This window comes from Gopherus flavomarginatus, unplaced genomic scaffold, assembly GCF_025201925.1.
Source record: "Gopherus flavomarginatus isolate rGopFla2 unplaced genomic scaffold, rGopFla2.mat.asm mat_scaffold_103_arrow_ctg1, whole genome shotgun sequence".
NCBI lineage: Eukaryota > Metazoa > Chordata > Testudines > Testudinidae > Gopherus > Gopherus flavomarginatus.
Window position 1 is genome coordinate 184958 of NW_026114624.1, and position 23798 is coordinate 208755.

The window sequence follows — 23798 nt, forward strand, 5'->3', positions numbered from 1 at the left end:
CAAAGATAATGGCCAATTGCTCTGCAATCACATCCGCCAACTCCTTTAGGACCCTCGGATGCAGCACATCCGGCCCCATGGACATGTGCTCCTCTCCAGTTTTCTAAATAGTCTCGAACCACTTCTTTCTCCACAGAGGGCTGGTCACCTTCTCCCCATGCTGTGCTGCCCAGTGCAGCAGTCTGGGAGCTGACCTTGTTTGTGAAGACAGAGGCAAAAAAAGCATTGAGTACATTAGCTTTTTCCACATCCTCTGTCCACTAAGTTACCTCCCTCATTCAGTAAGGGGCCCACACTTTCCTTGACTTTCTTCATGTTACTAACATACCTGAAGAAAGCCTTCTTGTTACTCTTAACATCTCTTGCTAGCTGCAACTCCGAGTGTAATTTGGCCTTCCTGATTTCACTCCTGGATGCCTGAGCAATATTTTTATACTCCTCCCTGGTCATTTGTCCAATCTTCCACTTCTTGGAAGCTTCTTTTTTGCGTTTAAGATCAGCAAGGATTTCACTGTTAAGCCAAGCTGGTTGCCTGCCATATATACTATTCTTTCTACACATTGGGATGGTTTTTTCCTGCAACCTCAGTAAGGATTCTTTAATCCTTTAGAGGATTGGAACTGATTTCAGTGGAGTCACATGTTTGCCAGGTTTTTATGCATTTGCACAGGAAAATATTGAGTGTTTCCATTCATTTCAGGGATCCCTATTCAGTGGAACTCCTCAACATAATGGAAATGCAATTATTTTTGTTGAAGGAAGAAGTTTATAAGGTGGCAAAGGGACTTGAACCAAGGCTCCTTTGATTTTCAGTCAAATACTCTACTACTGAGTTACACCCGCATGACTGCTGTGGAGGTAAATTGGTGATCTTAAAGATTTTGAAGGAGAGGCCCTGCCTCAGAGATCTCCTGTTCTGTTCCCAGACCACAGTGCTTTTAAAAATGGGGTTTGATTAAACTTATAGATACATGGAGACACCACAGCTTGCACACCCACCCACATAGCTTCCCCCAGTGACATAGCTACCACCTCTCGGGGAGATGGATTAACTACACGGACGGGACAGCTCTCTCCCCTCTGCTTAGAGCATCTTCATTCTTTATGAATAGGTAGGAAAGAACCTCCTGAATGGACAGTAACCTATTTATCAAATATTGCTGGGTCTGCATTCAATATGGGTAACTGGTCGTATTGGGCTGGATTAGTAGGAGCATTTCCAGCAGATCGAGAGAAGTGATTATTCCCCTCTATTCGGCACTGGTGAGGCCACATCTGGAGCATTGTGTCCAGTTTTTGCCCTCCCACTACAGAAACAAATTGGAGAGAGTCTAGGGGAGGGCAACAAAAATGATTAGGGGTCAGGGGACTTACGAGGAGAGGCTGAGGGCACGGTCACCCGGGGGGGGCAAGTGGGGCAATTTACCCCAGGCCCTGCAGGGATCCCATGAGAACATAGTATTCTATAGTATTGCAACTTTTTTTTATGGAAGGGGCACTCAAAATTGTTTTGCCTCAGGCCCCCTGAATCCTCTGGGCAGTTCTGTCCACTCCACCCTCTTGACTCATTCTCCTCCCTCTGAAGCCCCACCTGTGCTCTGCTCTCACTCCCATTTGGCCACTTCCCACTCCTGCTCTTTCTCTTTGGCTGAGGCCTGCTGGTCCACCTTTTGCTTGCTCCTCTCCTCCCCGAAGGCCTCCTTGTGTCTCTCCACCCCCGCCCCCAAGGTCTGCCTGCTGCCCCCACCTCTCTGCCCTTCCCCTGAGACTCACCCTGCCCAGCACTCACACCTCTCTGCCTCTCCTGAGACCCACCTTGCCCAGCACTCACACCTCTCTATCCCCTCCCCTGACCTGCCCTGTCCACCACCCACACCTCTTTGCCCCATCCATAAGACCGGCCCTGCCCACCACTTGCACCTCTCTGCCCCTCACCTGAGACCCACCCTGTCCACCTCTTTCTTCTGTCATCTCTTGTTATTCCTTGAAACATCAAGGATGGAATAAAAAGCTGAGTTTACTCCAGGGTGAGGAAAGAAAGGAGCCACCAACCCCCTGGCAAAGCTCAGTGCCCCAGAGAAAACCTGCCCCCTGCTATTGCAATCCCTGATGTGCTGGGGATATGATGGTAAAGGAACTGTCTGAATGATCAAGGCAGGAAATGGACAACAATCTACAGGAACGTCATTGACCACAAACACACTCTCCTCATGCTCCAGCCAGAAGGGAAATGAGCAGGAATTCTTGCAGTTCAGCCAGGGACACACTTACACAATGGCACAGCAGTGTGTGTGTTGTGGAAGCTGGTCTGAGGGAACAATTGGAACTGATCACTCAGTGAGAACAGAACTGGAGTGTAGTGAGAGACACGTCTCAAGTAAGTAGTTGTGGCCGAGTGGTTAAGGTGATGGGCTAGAAATCCATTGGGGTCTCCCTGCACAGGTTCAAATCCTGCCAACTACGGAGGAAGTTGTGGTTCTTCAGTTTCAACAGAGCTGGGTCTTGTCTCACTCTCAAGCTATATCTAGGCTATTGGGTAATGTGGCTTTAAAGTGTTTCAATTAAACAGCTGTTGTATGTCCACACTATGCCCCTTGTGTCACCAGAGCACATCCAGGCTGGACTCTTGGATGGCCACAGAAAGCAGTACATTGTAGAGAGCAGTGCATTGTGGGTAGCTGTGCAACTGGCTGTGGGTGCTTTGGGAAGGGTTTGCAAAGCCTCATGGGCTGGTACAACATCACATGATGCAGGTTTCTCTATCCCATTGTTCCATGGGAATCCTACTAGATTGCCAGCTGCTTTTCAACTGCTATGTGCCTGGTGGAGTAGAGAGTGTGTGTTTGTGTGTGTGTGGGGAGAGAGATTGTGTGGGCACACTGTCTCTAAGTTCAGACAGCTGCTGCAAGCAACCAGTCCTGAGGCAGGGGAAGGGGACAGCCCCAACATCAGCCCCTGCTTCCCTCACTGGCTCAGCTCAGCACAGCAGCCTCTGTGACACACACACACTGCTGCCTGCTTAGCTCTGTGTCAGGGGTGCTGGAACAGGGGGTTAGAGGGCCATGGCCCCACCACTCTTTACTGGCTGTTAGGACAAATGATGGAGTGAGGGGAAGGGTGGAGTCTTGGGGGGAAGAGGCGTTCTGTGGGTGTGGCCTCGGGGGAGGGGTGGTGTGAATGTGGGTCCCTGGGGAAGGGGTGTCATGGGAGCACCACAGTTCAGACAAGAGTGCCCCCCCACACACTGTAAGGAAAGTTCCTGTCGCCCCTGCTCTGTGTTCGTGGTGCGGGAGAGAGCAGCGTTCCACAGCAGTGATTTGCTCCCCAGGGCTCCGGCAGGGGGGCTCAGGCAGCGATTTAAAGGGCCCGGGGCTCTGGCCTCTGCAGGGAGCCCTGGGTCCTTTAAATCACCAGCTTGGGGAAGCTGGGCCGGTCTAGCACAGCATACCTGCTCTTGCCGGTACCCCATACCGGACCGGACCGGCTTACTTTCACCTCTGGAAGGTCCTCACCTGGATCAATAACTGGTTAAAAGCTAGGAAACAAAGGGTAGGACTAAATGGTCAGTTTTCAGGATGCAAACAGGTAACTAGTGGTGTCTGTACTGGCACTATTCAACATATTGATAAACCATCTGCTAAGCAGCGAGGTGACAAAATTTGCAGATGATCCCAAACTACAGAGGATAGTTAAGTGCGAAGCAGCCTGTGAGGAGCTAAAAAGAGATTTCACAACACTGGGTGAAAGGGCAACAAAATGGCAGATGAAATTCAATGTTGATAAATGCAAAGTGATGCACATTGGCAAACATAATACCAACTCTACATATAAAATGATGGGATGTAAAATAGCTATTGCAACTCAAGTGAGAGATCTTGGAGTCACTGTGGATAGTTCTCTGCAAACATCCACTCAATGTGCAGCGGCCGGCAAAAAGCAAACAGAATGTTGGGAATCATTACGAAAGGGATAGAAAATAAGAGAGAAAATCTTATTGCCACTGTATAAATCCAGTGGTACTCCCACATCTTGAATGCTGCTTGCAGATATGGTCACCCCATCTCAGAAAAGATGTATTGGAATTGGAAAAGGTTCAGAAACGGGTATGGAGTGTTTGCCATATGGGAAGAGAATAATAAGACTGGGACTTTTCAGCTTGGAGAAAAGATGACTAAGGGGGGATATGATAAAGGTCTATAAAATCATGGCTGGTGTGGAGAAAGTAAATAAGGAAGTATTACTTATTCCTTCTCATAACACAAGAACGAGGGGTCACCAAATGAAATTAATGGGCAGCACGTTTAAAACAAACAAAAGGAAATATTTTTTCACACAATGCACAGTCAACCTGCGGAACTCCTTGCCAGAGGATGTTGTGAAGGTCAAGACTATAACAGGGCTCAAAAAAAGAGCTAAATCGATTCATGGAGGACATGCTCTGAGCCAGGATGGGCAGGGAAGGTGTCCCTAGTCTCTGTTTGCTGGGAGCGTGTGACAGGGGATAGATCACTTGATGATTACCTGTTCTGTTCATTCCCTCTGGGGCACCTGGCTTTGGCCGCTATGGGAAGACAGGACACTGGGCAAAATGGACCCAGTCTGACCCAGTCTGGCTGCTCTTAAGTCCCTATGCTCCTTTCATACAGATGCCTGGGATTCTGCCTGACAATGTGTCCCTGAGGTCTCAGCCAAAATGCCCAGACTGGCAAACACTCTGGGCTCCTGAAGCCTCTGCCCCCCACCTAGTGCCTATGGCTCATCCCTGACCCTTGCTGCTGCTCCTTGCTGTAGAAGGTGAAAGGAGCAGAAGCAGCGCAGGAGCCTTCTGGGAATGCAGATCTGAGACTTTGGGAGAGACACATTGTCTGAGACATCGGAGTGCTGTAAACCATGCAGCCACCCCCTCAATCAGGGGCCTGTTCCAGCCCTGAGTCTGGGCTACCACGATCCCTTCCGCAGAGCAGGGTGCCCACAGATTACAGCCTGAAAATAGGCATGTGACACTAATTCCTGTTCTCCCTGGCAGGGTCTGACCTAGACCAAGTGGCACTCCAGGCAAGACGTGTCTTCGGTGCCCCCCCATATGTTAAAATTTTAAGTATCTTATTTTTCATTGCATTTGTAGCTCAGTACATGATTATGATGTACAATTTCGATGCACGATTTTCTCTGTCATATAAGATGCTAAATTTGCAGGCTAGGTTCTGTAAACCTGTATTTATTCATGCCATATATAAGCAAATAAAACAAATGCATTTTCTTTAAGCATATAGAAACTTTTAATGGTAACTGAAACGTACTAACATCTAGAAATGGAACTGTCGCCAGCACAGGGCTGGCCAGGATTAAATAGTGTTACAGTAGGAGACAGCGTTAGGATGTTAACCCCAGGCCTTTAGTTGAAAGGTCGCTTCTCTCACCTTTCACCCATGAACTGAAGCGCAACATTAAAGAGATCCAAAGATTGGCCAACGGCATTTTCAAGTGCTAAAATAGCAAGCGATGTCGCTCTCTCATTGGCCATCAGTGACTGAAGATGTGGTTTAATGAGCCAAAAAGAAACCTAGCAGCTGCTGAAGTAGTTCAGTTGGGAGCGTGCTAGACTAGCAGGCTATTCTATCCAGCTTTGTGCACAGGTGGGATGTTTTCTGAAAGGTGCAGCAGTTCCTTTAACTGCCACGAGTCCCTCATTTCAGGCTATGAAGCTGGAAAAGACAGCATGGGCTTCTGCACCGAGTTGGCCCACCTGACCTTTCATTCTTCTCTTGCTCTTTGTCAGCAAGGAGAAGAAGAAGAAGCTCTCCCTCAAGGTGGAGTCACACGGGCCAGGTAAGGACGACTTCCTGAGTGCTGGCTCCAGTCCTCTGCTCTGCCAGCTGACCTACTGAAGGGCTGCCACCACTTTCTCTAGGTTTGTCCATCGGACTGTGGCAGGATGAGCAACAGCCAAGCAGATGGAGTTTTTGTAGTGTAGTGGTTATCACATTTGCCTAACATGCAAAAGGTCCCTGATTCAAAGCCAGGCAGAAACATGCTGGTTTCCTTTTCCCAGATCCCCTTGCTGTTCAGGAAGGCGCTCCTCCTGCCACTGGCCTGTCCCTGGGATAACTCCAACCCCTGCATGACAGAAGGTGCTGACATTAGTGGACAAAGCACCTTGGTGTCAGGCTGGAGAACCTAGAGGAGTTAGGCATGTTACCTTTCAGAGACTTGTGGCTTGGCCTCCTCTGCCCTTCGAGATTGGCAGGTGGACGCCGGTTCTTCCTGCTGGCCTCCTTTGTGTGACTTCCAAAAGGAGGAAGTGAGGCAGGAATGGAGCAAAAGAGGAAAGTCAAGCTGAGAAAGGCAGGGTAGAAACTAAGCACATCATTGTGGCTAAGTGGGGTTAGTAGAGCACCACCATTCATTCTGCAAAGCCTGGGGAGGTGTGGTTGGCTGCTGGGAGGCAGAATCCTGTGCCTGCCTCTTGGCTTCCCAGGGATGGCTACTTGCAGCCCAGGAGAAGAAGGAGGGTTCTGGGTCAAAGGAAAACAAGCAAAGCTGAGTCCAAGTGGAGAATGGCTGCTCCTTTATGGCCAACCTGGGGGCATGACTGATGGTTTTAGAGGTGGATGCTGGGCTGGCTGTGAGCAACTGGGTTCCAGGAACCCCCCACCTGCACTTCTGAGGACCAAACCATGGAGGTGCGGTTGGCTGCTGGGAGATAGACCCCTGTGGCTGGCGGTTGGCATCCCAGGGATGGCTCCTTGCAGCCCAGGAGAAGCGGGGTTCTGGGGGGAAGGAAAATAAGCAATGACGAGGATGAGTAGGCTCCTTTCTGGCCAAGATGGTGGGCTGTGGTGGGTCTGGGAGTTGCCTGTCAGCCATAAGTGGACTTGGTGCAGTGAAAACTACTGCTCCATTCTGGCTGACCTGGGAGTGCCATGGACGACTTGGGAGTGGGGCAGCGCCCTGGCTGTGAGCAAATGGGATCCAGGAAGCTCAGCCTGCCCCTCCAGGGGTCGAGTCTTCTTCTTCTCTCCTGCCATGGGGACCCTGGCCTCAAGCCTGCCCAGCATGTGCTGTAGCTCGAGCATTAAGCCTTCCTGTGTGGCCTGTGCTGGAGCTGACCCTGGACCCCTGTGGGGCACTGTTCTGGGAAATCCCGACTGCTGGTCACTTTGGGAGCTGTGCTGCCCGAGGTAAGCACCCCCCCTCCGACCACCTCCTGCACCCTTACCCCTGCCCCAGCACAGAGGCTCTATGTGTGTTGAGCAAGCACTGCCAAGGATTGGTCAAGAACTTCTGCTCTGTTTATGTGAAAGAGACACAAAAAAGGGAGCCCAGCGGACAAGTTTAATTCACAAGCACAAACTGGCCGGCCAAGCCAGGATCTCTCAGTTACTCAGAAGGCTCTTCAGCCAGCTCTTCCCAAAGACCAGTCTCTGGAGGCTTTTGTGACATGATGTACCTCAAAATAGCCCTCTGTAGCTCACATATTCATCATTCATATATGACTGTGATATGTCATACAAACAATTCCATGTCAGGTATCACATGAAAAGTCATGATCTGCTGAAATCGGTTACTCTGTCCAAATATGTATAGCATAAGGGTGTATGAAGTTATGCATTTTGCTGTATGGTTGTTACTGAAATATGCTATAATTTTGCTAGTGACCTCTGCCAAGGAGGGAGTTCAACAACCATGAATCAGCAAAGGAATTGTAATTAAGAGATTTCCAATTCAATGACAGATGCCCAAACACAACACTGTGGGGACTGCTCAAGTCTATGATTCAGTTGCACAAGACCACACCAGGAGCCTTCCCCAACCTAGTGACTCAGCAGAGCCCACCCGGACACATCTGGGCAAGTGTCTTCTAGGCACTTAAACTAAGGATATAAAATAGGAGACTGTGGTATCATGTTTTTGCCTTTCTCCTCCCCCACCTATGTTGGAAGCATCAGGAATCCTGAGAAAATGAAGGGGGGAATTCTATGTATTAAGGAGGGTAACATCCAGTGGGGTGAGAAAAATGCTTGACCTAACTACTGCCTAGTGTAATAAGGTGTAAAGTTTAGATTTTGCTGTGGTCATACAGTGCTTAGTGCTCTGCGTTGTGACCCCAAGAGCCATGAATGCAAGTTGAGTTATGATGACCTTTTCCTTGTCTCCACATTTCTTAGGTGCCTCCTTCCAACATTGGTCAGAAAAAACGACCGGTTTCTTTTGGAAGTATTTGCATTGCAAGGCAGAGGCAGTCGTCTCTGTTTCCTCAGAAGATTGACCAAAAGATGGGAAGAGAAGACACATTTGGCAAGGCACCAGTGGGTGCTGCATCTCTAACCTCCACTATACCTGGCAGGTGAGTCAGTCAGCTTAGCCACGATGCCACTCTCTGGGACTTTTCTCCCAACTGCTCCATTTTTTATCAGTGACTATCTAAAGGAAGGTGACATGACATCTGCGTGTGGACATCCCCAGTGAATCACAAGGACGTGTGGCACAGGCTCTCACGTTGCAGCTATTGCAGTCAAAGCAACCACCATGCTAATGCCAGTCACAGCAACCTTTTCATCAACTCCAGGCTTGTGATTTGATTCTTTCCAATGCTTCTCTACAAAGAAGCCTTTTCCTTAGCAAGCAATGACTTGGCTACCAAGGGAGTTCTCTTCTGTTTCCTAGGAAGACACAGGAAAATGTGAGCAGAGGAGACAAAAGCCATACACGATGGCAACACTGGGAGTTGAATCCAGGATCGCCTGTTGAAGAGACAGATGCTTTAGCCAGCTAAGCCATGGTGCCTTCCTCAAAAAAGTGTTTGCAACTGTTCCATTTGATGGCCCAGGACAACACCTGCAAATTGTAAAGTACAGACATTCTACATTTCCCTCAAGACCTGCAGACCTTGAGGTGTCTGGCTCTCCGTGCACAGAAAGCCACAGCTGAGATGACAGAGGGCTTCTAACATGTGCTTCTTCCGCCAGCCACTGTGATCATATAGCGGTTAGTGATCTGTGTTTCAGTCACAGCAACCTCGGCTCAGTTCTCAGTCATGGTAAACTTTCCACCAGCTCTAAACTTCTCATTTGCCATTTTCCAAGTGGGGAGGTGTCTGCCCCCAACCAAGCAGGAGACAGATTAAGGCAGCCTTGCAGAGGCTGTGCAGAACCCGGCCTATCAGGAAAGGGCACATTGGGAGAGCCAATCAAGAGAAGGCTTGCTGGAGCAGCCCATATATAAAGGGTTTTGCTGGGGAATGAGAAGGGGAAGGGTGGGCACCTTGATCAGAGTAGTGCTAGGTGGGTAAGGGGAGCATGAGTGACCTTCTGGCCCAGTACTGCCAGACTGAGGCCCTAATACAAAGGCAGAGGAAGGTGCTGGGGCTGTGGGGAAGTTGTCCAGGGAAACAGATGCAGGGTTGTACGTTCACGACTTTTGCCTCCGTAGCGGCTGACACAGGTGGCTACACCCTGGACTGCAGCCGGCGACTGAGGCAAGTGTCCGGGTAGAGAACAGCTGCCCCCGGGAAGGGGGGAGAGAACTGAGTGGGGCACAGCCAGAGGGCTGTGTCCATAAGAGGACACTGAAGTCCTGAGAGCGACATGGGTCCTAATGATGAAACAGATGCAGCCAGATGCCACTAGATGAAGGCGCACCGGTGAACCAGAACTAATTACCAGGATGGCCAGCAAGAGGCACCACAGCAATGAGGCATGCCCCATGGCCCCAAGACTTAGCCGCAAGGAAGGCTCTCTCTGTCTTGAACAAGCACTTAGAAGGATTCTGCTGACAGGTCTTTTCTTTTTTTGAAAAGAGATACAAAAAAGGAGCCAACAGACACACTAGGTTCAGCAAGGAAGAAATGGCAGGAGAAGCCAGGCTCTCCTGGTTAGTAGGAAGGCTTTTCAGCCAGCTCATCCCAAAGATCACTATTTAGAGACCTTTTAACAGCCACTGCAGATGCTGACCACAAAACAGGCAAAGAGATGCCAAAATAGAGTTCTCCACTACCTGCAGCCGTCATGCTACCAGGAGTTCTGTGCACAGAGAGGCCCCTGCTGGGGGGAAGAGGCCTTGTTAGAGACTCTTCTGACACCAGCCGTTCTCAAATAGTGTTTAGTGTTCTGTGTTGTGACTTCAGCATCCACAGATGCCAGTTTAGTTGGGGGACATTTTTCCTGTCTCCACATTTGTCTAGTGCCTCCTTTCAACACTTGTCACCAAAAAGACCTGTTTCTTTTGCAAGCAATGTACAGCTAGGCAAAGGCAGTCTTCTCCATTTCCTCAAAAGATCACCAAGCTGTGAGGAGAAGACACACATTCAGCCAGGCTGGATCCTGAATCTTCTCTTTATTCAGCAGGTGTCCGAGAAAGACAGAAATCTACACCATGTAGAGGTCAAAAATAGGAGTTTATTACACACAGTGCTGGCGGAGTGTCACCTTGCTTATTAGGCTCAGAGACATTGTTAATTAATTTATTACAATAGAATATATAGATTTTTCACAAGCAGGGGAAAGTGACGGGGTAGGCAGTTCCACACCCCGGGATAGGTTTTGCAGCAAGACAAGATAAGCACCTTAGCCAATAGTTAACAGATTACATAATGTCTCCACCCATGGTCTCAAGTTACCAAGTTAACATTTCATTAATACTTAGATATTTTATACTAACAACATTTTATCAATGTTGAATTCTGATTTGGGGTCCATAGGAATGGAGCAACTCCTTTGATTGTCCAAGAGGTACATTCCTAGGGGTTAAAGCAAAGAAAGAGTGAAAGTATATGGCAATAAAGATTTTCTGTGTGTCTAAAGGCAGGCATTGGTCCCTGGGAAGGGACGTGGAAGAATGACGTATCTTATACTGACATGTGACAACTTTTCATAAACTCAAGATTGGATCTCTGGGAAGAACGTCTCCCTACAGAAGAAACAAACACAATAGGAACAGGGATTCTTTGTTCAATCTGCATCTCTGAATAAGACACAATTCTTTAGTTCTTAGCTCCAACACCTGGCAATTTGCTGACTAGGCCTATCTTAGCGAGCAAGGCTTTCTGTTTACTCCAGCTTTCTCTTAGCTTATCACTATTTGCTAGGCCTCTGGTCCTTGACCATACTCTGGACTTTGAGTCTGGAAAAGAGCTGGCACAATCCATGCACCAGGTTGCTACATAAAGAGCAAATAGATTTTTAATCCTTCACATGAAGTAATGGCAAAGCTCTTGGTTCAGGCCTGTAGCAGCTATGGAATAAACTGCAGGTTCAAATCAAGTCTCTGGAGTCAATCCACAACTGGGATGGGGCATTCATTCCTTTGTACAGAGCTGAAGCTTGTTTGTAGAAAAGTCCCTCCAGAGGTATGAAGCAGGACTGAAGACAAGATGGAGATGAGGCATCAGCCTTTTATAGTCTCTTGCCACGTGGTCTTTGCTTTCTTTGTCCCAAGGACACTCTATCCAGCACGTGGCATAGAAAAACCTTTGAGTTCTGTCCACAGGCAGGTCCCTGCATACCTTGCTGAGTCACAAGGTGTATCTGCCTTCTCTCAATGGGTCGATTGTATAACTGATGGTCCTTAGTGGGCCATCAAGCAGGCTAGGCAGAACTGCCACCAACTTGTCTTGAGTGTTCCCCAGAGGCAGAGCACGAAATATGGACAGCACAGAACCAATATTCATAACGTCATCTACAAAAAGGATACACATCTACATATTGCATCATTATAATCAGTCAATCAGAACCTCTTCACAGACGCCTTATGTGGCAACTTTTCTACAATATTGGCTGCAAATATAGAACAGTGGTCGCAATGGTGATCTATACAGTTACAGATTAAGTCATTAATGTCACAGGAGGTGACATGGTATCAGTGAGACTGATATTGGAATGCTGCCTCCAGTTTTGGTGTCCTCGGTTGAAAAAGATGATGTGAAATTGGAGCTGGGGCAGCAAAAAGCCACCAAATGTTCTGAAGGCTGGAGAAAAATGCCTTCTAGTGAGCTTTGAAAGAGCTCAGTCTGTTTAGCTTATCAAAAGAAGATTGAAAGGTGACTTCACTGAAGTGTTGAAGGGCCTTAATGGAGAGAAAATATTGGGTGTTAGAGGGCTTTCTAATTGAGCAGAGAAAGGCATAACAAGACCCAACGGCTGGAAGGTAAAAAGAGACAAATTCATATTACAACTAAGGCACAAATATTCAACAGTGAGGATGATTCACCACAGGAACAGGCTAAGAAGGAAAGTGGTGGATTTGCCATCTCCTGATGTCATTTAATGAAGACTAGATGCCTTTTTGGAATGTGTTTGCCCTCAAAGTAGCTCTTGTGTCACACAGGAGGCCTGCGATATGCAGGGGGTCAGATTAGAAGCTCTAATGGTCTCTTCTGGCCATAAAGTCAACTAATTTCTGAAAAACTGAGTGTATCATTGGCAGCAGCGTCTGATATTTTCCTGTCTAGTCGGCTTGCCTGCTAGAACGAACGCTCATTGAGTGGGGTGTTCCACAGGGAGTACCTCAAACCTCCAGAGTGCCTGGCCAGGGGCAGGATATTAGCACAGCAAGGGAGGGGTGTGGCAGTGACATCACAAAGACCTTTTTCAGCACCTCAGGCTATTGGTCAAAGATGGTGGGGAGGTGGTGACCTCACAGAGAGATGCTGACATCATCCAGGCAGGACAGAGGCGAGGGGCCAGGGAAACCTCAGAGACCCCTGTGGCTTTGCTTCAGCAAGTCTCCTTCTCCAGGTATCCTTGAGGACTGACAGAGTATTCGGGTTCATGGATGTGAGTGCCAGGAGGAACCTCTTTCGAGTTTTCTCCTTCCCTTTTAGTGATTTTACTAGAAAACTGCAGTCCCTGTTTAGAAGGCAAGAGCCTCCTGGAGGTCTGAAACCTGTTCAGTCTGATCCATCTGGTGAGAGTTGAATTCTAGGCACTGAAAACACGAGCTTAAGGAGGCAGAATGTTATTCTACGCCTGGGATTTTGTCCCTTCGAATCACTGGGGACATTAGGGTTTGTCCATTTTGTTTCACCTTTTCCTCCACCCCTCCCTCCCTCCCTCCTTTCTCTTCGTCTCTTGCTTCTTTTGTCCTTTCTCCTGTTCCCCTCCCAACACCAGTGTGTGTGTGTGTGTGTGTGTGTGTGTGTGTGTGTGTGTGTGTGTGTGTGTGTGTGTGTGTGTGTTGCAGGGGAGTGCTCTGCAGCTCCCACTGTGGGTGGTCCATCCAAAACTGTGGGACTGAAATAGTGCTCTGACAGTGATCCCCACTGGTGACCTGGCCCATTCTTTGTGCTCTCTGGTGAGAACCCTCAGCCTCCCCTCCTCAGGCTCTACCCTGATTGGCAGGGAGGAGACTCAGGTCCTTGTTGTTCTCTTTTAAGATCAAGGAAATAAGTCAGAACCAGTTCTATGTTTGACAAATTTTGCTGCTTCTCTGCATTAATTGTCTCTGAGCAGTTCATGATTCTGAGCAGTTCATTGCAGTTCTCCTCAAATACTTGCTGAATAATTACTGTGCACTGTTGTTGGTCTGGAGCTCATCTGAGTGCACTTTATTCAGGTCATTCAATGTCTGAAATTCAAGTTCCGATGGTTAATTTGAAAATCAGGGCTCTTCGGACCAATTCTCAACTCTGCCACTGACTTGCTGTGTGACATAAGACACGTCAATTCTCATTTTTCAGCCTTAGCTTCTCCCTCTTTCAAGTAGAGATAATAATGATCTGCTCCTACCTACCTCACGGTGGGTGGAGGATGGGGATCCATTGGAGAGTGTCACTCGGAGTAGGGCATAATATGAGGTGTCCTATCACGTTTACTCAGAGCAGATTAACACACAATAGAATAGCTGAAATAGTCTATTTTATTTGTATGTTTTTATTTTGAAATTGTTAAGAGCAGCAGTGACTTAGCTCAGACTGAAGCATCTTATTTAATGTTTGAGATCTAAGTGTCTCCTCTTGTGTGTGACAAGACAATTTAACACACTGTGACAGACAGGAGATGCTTTTGGTTTGCAAGAAAATATTTTAGCAAAGAACTTTTATCCCACTTGTTATGATTTCGAGAAACAAAGTGGTTTAGTCTGAATGGGATTTTCTGACAGAAACAGATTGAATGACATTTCCCCACCATCTCGATTCCTGGGCTCTATCCCTGTCTCTGTGGGGTTTGTTGTCCATTAGAACAGGAGTCGGAACTGGTGGCTTTTCTTTCTGGCTCTTCCACTGCTTTGCTTTGAAGGCCCTTGGGTAAGTCACTTCCCTTCTCTGGACCTCAGGCTCCCCTCATCTATCCAATGGGAACAGGGACAGTTCTTGAACTCTGGGTGGTTGTGAGCCTGAGTGAGATAAGGGGCGTTAATGCCCTCTGTGAAGGAGAAAAGGGAACTTCTCAGTGACTGGGGATCCTCTCTGTATGGCCCCAATGGGGAAGGAAAGACATGGTGTGGGGAGAAGACAGACAGAAGGGGTCAAATGGGGCTAAACCAGAAATGAGGAGTTTTTCTTCCTGTTAAAATATACTGGAGTCTCATGGCTGAAAAGTTGCATCTTTAGTTAGGTATGAACCAGCAGCCTTTCAATTACCAGGCAAAGGTGTGAATCACAGAGACTGATAATTGCCTGCTTCCCAGCTTTGTCTAAGAAGCAACTGCAGTGGTGCTACTGGTTAGTACAAAAAGGACTACTGCTGGGGTTATGAGTTCAAGCCTTACCTTAAATACTGGTTTCTATTACCCTTTTGTAGCTTCCCCAACTTGTTTTGCCCAATTCACATGGAAAGTACCCTACTAGGAAAAGGAGAATAAGTTCTGAAATGTGGAATCTGGTGCTCAGCTTGGAAATATCCAGCCTCTGCTGCCATGAATTCCAGTAGATTGTTCACTGTCAGGGAAAATTGATCTATTAGCTGCCAGGAAAGGTGTCTGGGCACCATATCCCCCTGCTTCTTCCAGTGCACCTTTGGCTTGGTCACGGCTGCAGAAAGATTCTATATGCATTGAGTCTAAATCTTGTCCAAGCCTTCCTAGCACAGCTGGTAGTGTCTCAGTTGCATAATCTGAAGGCTTTGAGTTCAAGCCTCTCAGAAGACAATGGATTTTGCTTCCAGCTTCCAATTTTCTAAAGGAAATCAGAGAAAAGAGACTACAGGAAAGTGTTTTCTAGACATCTTCGCATCCATCTAACACACACACACACAGAATCTTCTAAGGTATTAACTTTTCCTTCTCTATAGAGTTTGTATTCTCCATAGAGCAAAAAATATCAAAAACATGCAAGTCTAAACCTAATACAATATGAAACTCAATACTGATAAAATCTCACCCTCAGAGATCTTCCAATAAGCTTCTTTTGCAGACTAGGTTTATTTCTAGTCTGGGCCCAATTTTTTCACCTGGCATATTCCTTGTTCCAGCTCAGGTGGTAGCTAGGGGATTTCTTATGATTGCAGCCACCTTTCTTCTGTTCTACCCCCTTATATAACTTTGGTACAAGGCAGGAATCTTTTGTGTCTCTCCTGGGGAAGAGCCCCAGGTTTAAGATGGATTCCTGTACCAGGTGACATGCTCACATGTCCTGTGAGACCCCAATCCTTCATTCTTCTTGGCCTGACTCACACACGGTGCAGGACAGAGCCATCTACAGTCAATTGTCCTGGTTAATGGGAGCCATCAAGAGTCCAAACCACTATTAGTGTCCCACACTTTGCATCATTACAACAGGACCTCAGAGTTATTGTTCATATTTCTAGTTTCAGATATAAGAATGATCGGTTCATACAAATACGATGAACACACACAGTCGATTATAAACTTTGTAATGCTACCTTACATGCATAAAGCATATTCCAGTTACATTATATTCACACTCATTAGCATATTTTAATAAAATCATATGGAGTGCAACGTCATAGCAGGGAAAGGGTTTTACTGCAGCACCTGGGAGCAGTTGAGTTTCATGTTCAGGCTGTGGTATGAGTTTCTCCAGGTTTCTCGTAAGCACACAGGGCCCTTAGCAGGTGCTCTCGATACAGGAATGGCCCTGACATGATAAAGTGATGGGAATTGCGTTTTCCTTTTTAATTTTTGTATTTCCAATGACATTTCTGTTTGTGATTTCGTTTTGCTTTGTATAACTTTGTTTTCTCCTGGATTTGCTATTTAATGAAAAAAAGAATAAGGCCTCAGGGGGCCGAATGGAGGAGCAGGCTGGGGCTAGGACTGCTGAGAGAATGAAAGCATCAGGTTTTCTGTATTGTTTCCTGACCTCATTTTCTGAGCAGTTTTTTTTCAGCATCAAATTTGCTCAGTTGGTAGATCCTCAGGCTTTTAATGTGAAAGTCCAGGGTTCAAGTCCCTGGTCAGATAGAAGGACAATTCCCCAAGATTTTCAGAAGGCATTTCTTGAGGACTCTCTTTGACTTCAGTTTTTCCTTTTCCGAACTTGGCCTTTCCTAGGAAGGGCTCTTTACTGCTTGGGACTGAAAGTGCTACTTTCTCACCTGTCCACTGGGATTGCAGTCTGGAGGAAGAAAGGCCTCTGGGCCTGCAACAAAGTGCTGTGTGCTGATTTTTTGAGCAAATGTAGGGCTGGCCAGAAAGGCATGTTCCCACTGGGTATTCCCTGAGAGAAAAAATTGTCCCCACAGAGTCTTTCATGCCAGAAGTCAAACTCACTTGATAGGTCCCCTGCTGGTCCGATGGTGTAAGGGCTGGTATTCGGAGATGTGAATTCTTGAATCAAAGTTCAAGCCCCTGTAGAATTGTGGGGTTCTTTCATTGCCAGCTAATTATTCTCGGATTTCCAGAGCTTCCTCTTGCTCTCTCCAATGACATGGTAGCCTGTCACTTGCCTGCTAGCTGTTGTGACTTTCAAAAGAGGGCATGTTTGATTGGGAAGCGAGGCCCTCCCTTAGGCTCAGTTTGAATAGAGGTCAATGTAGCACTGCATGAGACAGGTCAATTTTATTTTGCTTTGTATAACTATGTTTTCTCCTGGATCTGATATTTAACTAAAAAAAGAAGAATGTTTCTGGGTGCCACATGGAGAAGCAAGATGGGCATAGGGCTGCTAAAGAAGCAAGAGTAGCAAATTTTCTGCCCTCTTTTTTTTGACTAGTTTCTCTTCTGCATCAAACTTGCCCCTTTTTTTTATGAGCCTGGCTTGCTCAGTTGGTAGCACATCAGACTTTTAATCTGAGAGTCGAGAGTTCAAGTCCCTGGTCAAATAAAAAGGGAATATTTCCCCATAAGGTACTCCTCCAACAACTGAAAAAGGCATCTCTTCAGGATGTTTTTTCACAAGAGTCTTTTTTCCTCCAGGACTTGGTCTTTCCTAGGAAGGGCCACGTACTGCCTAGGACGGAAGGGGCAACTTCCTCACATGGCCACTGGCCTCTCAGTCTGGATTAAAAAAGGCCTCTGGGAGTTGCAGCAAACTGTTACATGCCAACTTGGTGAGCAAATGCAGGGCTGCGCCCACAGGGTCATCCACACCAGAACTCAGCAGAGATCTGGGGGTTCCCTCTTGGTCCCATGATGTAAGAGCAGCCCTCACGACTTTGAATCCTGCAATTTGAGTTGAAGTCTCAGTAGGATATGAGGACAATTCCTGTGTGACCTAATCCTGCTGGGACTTCCAAGGCTCTGTCTTGCTCTCTCAAATGATACGAAAGCCTGCCTTTTGCCTGCTAGCTGTTGTGACTTGAGCACAAGAGGGGATGTTTGATCCAGAAGGCTGGTCGTGCTTGGAGTCCTGTAGGTAGGGATGGGAGCTCCATTTCCTCTGAGTCCTGAAGCTGGGCTGCAGCCTGGCCTAGGAGGCAGCCCTATTGGTTGACCAACTGGCCCAAAGTCACTTGGGCGGTGTTGGTGTTCCCCAGGAATGCTGAAAGGCCTAAGGGAGGGAGGCTTAATACTCCTCCCTATCAGTCAGGGTGGAAGAGGAGGGCTGCAAGAGTGGGCAGGTTGATGAGCTGGGCCTTCTAGCATTTAGCTGGATACATGGTGAGGAACGCAAACTGGGAGAAGCACTTGCTGGCCTGTGAGGAATGGCTCAGCCGGTGGCGTAAGTGGACCTTGTAATTACTTACAAAGCTGTGATGCTCAAGACCTATCTTTCGGCTACAGGGAATTTCCTCAGCCATGTATTTCCCCCTGCTCCACGAGTACTGCTGAGGCTGAACATGACCTTCCACTTCTTGTGGGGCAAAAGGATGTCCCTACCTAGACAGGAGATATGTGGCTTTTCTGCCATATTAGAAGAGAGGTTGGGCCTGGTTTGCTTTGAAGTCTTTTATGGCTTTACTTTTTTGTTTTTACATTTTCAGTGGGTGGCTCCCAAGCAAGAGTCGACTCACCTGATCTTTCTTTCTTCTCCTGCTCTTTCTCAGCAAGGAGAAGAAAAAGAAACTCTCCTTCAAGCTGGAGTCAGAAGGACAACATAAGGATGACTTCCTGAGTGCTGGCTCCAGTCCTTTGCCTTGTCAGCTGAGCTATCGAAGGGCTGCCATCACTTTCTCCAGGTTCTCCCATCGGAGTGTTCAGAATGGAGAGGGGTAACTATTGGTGTTCCCCAATGGTGAGTCCTAGAACCAATCCTATTCAACTTAGTCATAAATGATCTGGAGAAAGGGGTAAACAGTGAGGTGGCAAAGTTTGCAGATGATATTAAACTGCTCAAGATAGTTAAGACCAACGCAGACTGTGAAAGAATTTCAAAGAGACCTCCCAAAACTAAGTGATTGTGCAAAAAATGTCAAATGAGATGTAATGTGGATAAATGTAAAGTAATGCACATTGGGAAAAATAACCCCAACTATACATACAATATGATGGGGGCTAATGTAGTTACAGTTAATCAGAAAAGATATCTTGGAGTCTTCGTGGATAGTTCTCTGAAGATGACCATGCAGTGTTCAGCAGCAGTCAAAAAAGCATACAGGATGTTAGGAATCATTTAAAAAGGGATAGAGAATAAGATAGAGAATATATTATTGCCCTTATATAAATCCATGGTAGACCCACATCTTGAATACTGCGTATAGATGTGGTCTCCTCATTTCAAAAAAGAAATACTGGCACTAGAAAAGGTTCAGAGAAGGGCAACTAAAATGATTAGGGTTTGAAATGGGTCCCATATGAGGAGAGATTAAAGAGACTAGGACTTTTCATTTTGGAAAAGAGGAGACTAAGGGGGGATATGATAAAGGTATATAAAATCGTGAATTATGAGGAGAAAGTGAATAAGGAAAAAATTATTTACTTGTTCCGATAATATAAGAACTAGGGGCCACCAAATGAAATTAATGCACAGCAGGTTTTAAACAAATAAAAGGAAGTTCTTCTTCACACAGTGCACAGTCAACATGTTGAACTCCTTGCCAGGGGAGGTTGTGAAGGCTAGGACTATAAGAGGGTTAAAAAGAGAACTAGATAAATTAATGGAGGTTTAGTCCATGAATGGCTATTAACCAGGATGGGTAAGGAATGGTGTCCCTAGCCTCTGTTTGTCAGAGAATGGAGATGGATGGCAGGAGAGAGATCACTTGATCATTGCCTGTTAGGTTCACGCCCTCTGGGGCACCTGGCATTGGCCACTGATGGCAGACAGGACACTGGGCTGGATGGACCTTTTGTCTGACCCTGTATAGCCATTCTTATACTCTTATGAAGGGTTAGGCAGAGTCCTCTGACAGAGTTTCTGTAGTATGGTTGTTATCACGTTTGCCTAACACGCAAAAGATCCCTGGTTTAAAACCAGGCAGAAACAAAATTGCTTACTTTTCCCAGCTTCCCTGACTGTCAAGCAACGTTCCTACTGCTGCCACTGGCTTGTACGTGTGATAAACCCAGCCCCTGCAGGACAGAGGGTGGGGAAATAAGTTGAGAAAGAGCCTTGGCATCAGCAGATGAGAGTTAGAGGATCTGGGCCAGTCACCTTTTGGAGCCTTGTGGCTTGGTCTTCTCTGCCCTGGGAGGTTAGCTGGTGGAGGCCAGCTCTTCCTCCTGGCCTGCTTTGTGTGACTTGCCAAAGGAGGAAGTGAGGCAAGAATGGGGCAAAAGAGGAAAGTCGAGCTGAGGAAGGCAGGGCAGAAGCTAAGCCCCTCTGTGCGGCTAAGTGGGGTTAGTAGAGCACCACCATTCATTCTGCAAAGTCTAGGGAGGTGCGGTTGGCTTCTGGGAGTTAGGATCCTGTGTCTCCAACTCCCAAAGTGACCGGTAAACACAACCTTGTGACAGCAGCTCTCAGGTCAGTGGGGACAGTGAGTCTCCATGTGCCGCTGCCTGCATCCTCGGCCCCCAGAGCTCCCATTGGCTGCAGTTCCTGGCCAATGGGAGCTGTGGAGTTGGTTCTCGGGGCAGAGGCAGCACATGGAGACACTCCCTCCACCCCAGGGGATGCTAGGATATGCCAGACACTTCTGGGACCGGTACGGAGGGACAGAGGCAGAGTGGGCAGGAAGCCACCTTAGTGCTGCTGGCACATCTCTGCACACCCATTGGGGGAGGGGAGGCAGAGGGCCTCCATACATTGCCTGGAGTAGGGGCAGAGCACAGAGCTGCCTCCCGTCCCGGGTCTATTACAGGAGTGGGTGAGTGGGCTCTTTTGGCCCACAAGGTGCAGCAGGTGATCACACTGGTCCCTTCTAACCTTAAATGCTCTGAGTCTAAAAGGGAGAGGGAAGTAAGGGGGAAAAAAACCTAAACATTGTAATACCAGGGTGACTTCACCTGCTCACAGTATAGTTCTGCCCCTTTCTTCCTCCCTTGGGTGTTTAATGACCTGCAAGACATTGATTCTCTCATTCCATTGATAAACTGATACAATGTGGCAGAAATTAAACTAGTTTCCAGCTGAGAAAACAGCACCTCAGTATGGTAGCTTGAAATTGAACCCAGACCAACTGCTCAAAAGGCAGCTATGCTCACCACTATACCACCAACACATCTGGTGAAATTATTTCTTATGATTGCCCAATGAGGCTAGGCCAGCATTGAGGCACTTTCCTGCCTGTTAAAATGTACTGGATTCTCTTCACAAAAAAGCCAAGCACCTCTATCTTCACCTGGATTTTAACCACCAGCCTTTCAATTAGACACCAACTTTGTTAACCACAGACACAGGTAACTGCCTACTTCCCAAGCTTGTCTGAGCAGCACCTACAGAGATAGAACTGGCTAGTGAAGGAGGCGCACTGCTGGGGTTACGAGTTCAGGCCTCACCCAAAGCACCGGTTTTCATTAGCCACGGAGCTTCCCCTATTGTTTTGTCTCATTCACATGGAAAGTGCCATACGAGGGTGATGAGAGCAAATTCTAAACTCTGAAATGCGGCAGTGGCCCATAGATTAGGATAAGGGGTTTGAAGAGAAGAAGTTCTAAGAGTATAAAACCAGACAGTGTCCAGGGGCAGGTACGGTACAACGCCTCAACAGGGAGCCATGTGGGGGGTTCACTCCCTCTGTGAAATGACCTGAGAGGTATTTGAAGATGAAGATAATGCCATGGCTAACAGGTGACTGGCACATCCTGGGTTAAAGAAAGGAAGGGACTCGGGTTAACAGTCTGAAGATTTGTGTTACCGTCACTGTCTGACCCCCCCTTCAGCTCCGAGCAGGTTTGTATGTTGCTGGGTGAAACACACAGACTCCTGCAGAGCAGGGGCAACTGTTCCCATGGCAGAGAGCCTGGCACTTAGGAGACTTTCTACACTTGCTGTTTTGAAGTAATTCAATAAAATAACGGTGGAGCTACAATATCCGGTCAAAAATTTGAGCCCCCTACTGCAAAAACGCTATTTTAGGATCTAAACAGGAGGCTTCCAGTGCTAGGACACCTGACCAGAGAGCTCAGTGGTGGTATAACAGCTGCTGACTCTGAGGGTCCTGGGCTAAATCCACTTGCAGGTGGAAGCATTCTGATTTATTTGATTGACAATGAGCTCCAGCTACCAGGGGAGAAGCCCTGTGAGTCGCTGCCACTGGGAAAGGGCAGGGGAAGAGGGAACAAGAGGAGAAAAGCAGAGACATTGGAGACGAGGAACTGGGGGAAGAAGAAAGAGAGAACAGAGAGATAATAAATGATTGAAGCAGAACAGGTGTCCCAACTCGATCTTGCTCATCACAGGTGTTCAGAGAGACAGGTAGTTGCAGGTTTTCCAGTGTCAAGTCTGAACTTTGATTCTGACAATTTCAGTTCAAATATCAAGGGGATCTCCACAGACCTTATCTCTTCCCCCCTCCCCTTTTAGAATTAATTTTTATTTTGACGTGTTTGGCTTAACCGTGATCTTCTCTTTCCCCACCTGTATTGCAATTTGGGGATTATTTTTATTTTGCATCCCTTTTGTTCATGTCATTATAATTGTAACTGCAAAGGAATCAGCAGGAGCAAAAACTGACTCAAAACTTTATTTCCCCATCATACAAACAGCTGACACCTGGAATCTCAACACAGAAGGCCAGGGGATGGGAGATGCAGGTTTCCAAGTGTTCTGTCTTTCTCAGAAGACACAATTCAGCCTCTTGTGTGCCTCCATCCTGTATGACCTGCTGGGCTTTGAGACATTTATTGTCTCATTCTATTGATAATGTGATTGCAATACAATATGACTGAAATTAAACCACTTCCAGAAGAGGAAAACCATTATTGTATTGGATTGGAATCAAACCCAGATCAAATGCTTGGAAGGCACCTATGCGCACCACTATACCACCAACGTATCAGGCATGAGTAGTTTTCCTACAGGCTCTGTGTGCAGGCAAAGGGGGTGACACCTGACCACAGAGTTAGCAAGCAGGGTGGATGGGCTGGAAGCTGCCTTACACTTGGGAGCAGAGTTAGGATCCCAGAGTGACTGAAAGGGGCAAAGGTGAAAACAGATGTCATTGGGAGCTGGCCCCATCCCCAGGAGAGGGGAACTTAAGCTCAACTTCACTCACAGAAAAATCTTCCCTGAGAAGGAAGGGAACAGCTTGTTTTAAAGACCAGGTTTGTGTTTGTTCCTGCTACATACGGAGGGGCTGGGTAATGCTGATTCCAGCCCCCAGACTCTGGGAGGATAAGGAACAAATTCAGGCTGCCAGTCACCTGCAGGAGGGAGATGATCTTTTGACAGTGACAGACGCCTCATCCTAAGGGCCTTTGTCTGCCCCCATCTAGTGACTGTTTGGTACCGGAATGGAGCCACCACTCCTGGGTCTCTCCTGGGGAAATAATGTTTCTGTGCAAAACACGAAAGTTTTTAACAGAAAGGAAGAAAAGGAGATGGCAACCCGATGGGCCTAGCACATAAGGAATGAAACACAAGATGCTTCTCCCATGTGCATTGACTTTTAACCTTGGTTGCAGTGGTGTTGTATCTATGTTGGTCCCAGGGGTCCTCTGGGGTGCCTGACATTGGTCATTTTCAGAAGACTGGACAGTGGGCTAGATGAACTGGTCTGACTCAGTATGGCTGTTCTTATGTTCTAACTGCTGTTTAGGAAAGAGACGACCTTTCAGGCTACACAGAACTGGAGCAGGGTGCTGGGTGAGCTCCAAAGCTTGTCTCTTTCACCAACAGAGGGTGGTCCTCGACAAGCGCTTACCCTCACCCACCTTGTCTCTCTTGGACTCTGAAAAGTGTTTTCTCTCCACTCCCTTTGGAGAGAAGTTAAGTTTCCCTTTGGGCAACTATCAGGCTGAAGGAATTGTATTGACTGTGACACTAGAATTGAAGATTTAATATTATAAATAAATGAATCTAAACCTGAGGTTCTGGTTTTCATATAGGTTTTTCTAAGTCAGTTCCCAATTCTCTTCTG

General features: G+C 47.2%; 1 non-coding gene across 1 annotated transcript; it reads left to right on the forward strand.

The window, feature by feature from the left end:
• Positions 1–2381: 2381 nt before the first annotated feature.
• On the forward strand, positions 2382–2463 carry TRNAS-AGA (transfer RNA serine (anticodon AGA)). Its single transcript has one exon. It is a non-coding gene; the product is annotated as a tRNA-Ser (tRNA).
• Positions 2464–23798: the final 21335 nt, after the last annotated feature.